Source organism: Tupaia chinensis, unplaced genomic scaffold, assembly GCF_000334495.1.
Source record: "Tupaia chinensis unplaced genomic scaffold, TupChi_1.0 Scaffold150006_1, whole genome shotgun sequence".
In the NCBI taxonomy this organism is placed as follows: Eukaryota; Metazoa; Chordata; class Mammalia; order Scandentia; family Tupaiidae; genus Tupaia; species Tupaia belangeri.
This window is the reverse complement of record NW_006209847.1, coordinates 2,419,539-2,420,727: the sequence shown is the minus strand read 5'-3', so window position 1 is coordinate 2,420,727 and position 1,189 is coordinate 2,419,539. Positions and strand designations below refer to the sequence as shown.

At 40.8% G+C, this 1,189-nt stretch overlaps 1 pseudogene; it reads left to right on the top strand.

Moving 5' to 3' along the window:
* The first annotated feature begins 488 nt into the window (after positions 1 to 488).
* LOC102486906 (cytochrome b-c1 complex subunit 7 pseudogene) lies at positions 489 to 824 on the top strand (annotated as a pseudogene).
* Positions 825 to 1,189: the final 365 nt, after the last annotated feature.

The window sequence follows — 1,189 nt, the reverse complement described above, 5'->3', positions numbered from 1 at the left end:
ATCAAAGCGAGAGACATTTTGGTAAAGTTTGTGTCTAGAATGGAGGTCTTAAAAATCCTAATTTGGAATGGCAGCAAGAAGAAGAAATGGAGACTATATATAATTTACCAGAGAGGAAGAGAGAGAGAGAGAATGAGAAAGCAAAGCTAGCAAGCTTCCAGGTTCGGGACTGGAACCATTTTTGGCCATGTGGGGAGTCCAGTGCCCTTAACTACCATGTCACATGTCACCTGCTGGCCCCTAAGATTTGTTTTTAGAGAAGTAATCTTGCCACATGGCTCAGCGGATGACAAGTTTTGAGAAGTTTTAGTAGTCATTACTTTTCTGGGGTGGAAGCGTGGCAACTGTGCCGCCCTCCACACCATATGAGAATATAGGGTGGGGGGTGCAGTGGTGGTTTTAGATATTTCTTCCTCTTTAGGAATCTGAGAAAGGGGAGAAATAGTTGCCTGTTTTTTTCAACAAAAGAGTCCTGAGCTCGAGTCAAAATGATGAGCAGGCCGGCCGTTTCAGCATCAGATTGGTGGCTGGATGGTATTCGAAAATGGTATTACAATGCTGCAGGATTCAATAACCTGGGGTTAATGCGAGATGATACAATATATGAGATTGAAGATGTGAAGGAAGCCATAAGAAGACTTCCTGAGAACCTTTATAATGACAGGATATTTTGCATTAAGAGAGCCCTGGACCTGACCATGAAGCAGCACACCTTGCCTAAACAGCAATGGACAAAATACAAGGAGGATCATTTCTACCTTGAGCCGTATCTGAAAGAGGTTACTCGGGAAAGAAAAGAGAGAGATGAATGGGCAAAGAAGTAACTAGTGAGACCAGGAAAGGTCTGATGCCATATGGGACAAATGCACACACTGGTGGATAGATGGGTGCCACAGGAATTTTACCAGAAATATAGAGTAGAGGAACATTATAGTCCAAGAATGACCATCGACAATCCTTTAGTACCACCAGCCTTTACAATAAGGCTAAAAGGTAGGGTAGGCTGTGGATTTGGATATTTGACAGAGAAGTCAAGACAAGCTAGATATCAGGTATCAAAGTCAGTGAGAGACAGACCATACCCAAAATTGTCAAAGAAAGCCGTCAAGAACTAGTTTTGTAACTTTTATTTATTTTTATTTTTTATTTATTTATTTATTTATTTATTTATTTTTTTGGAGAGATTTTC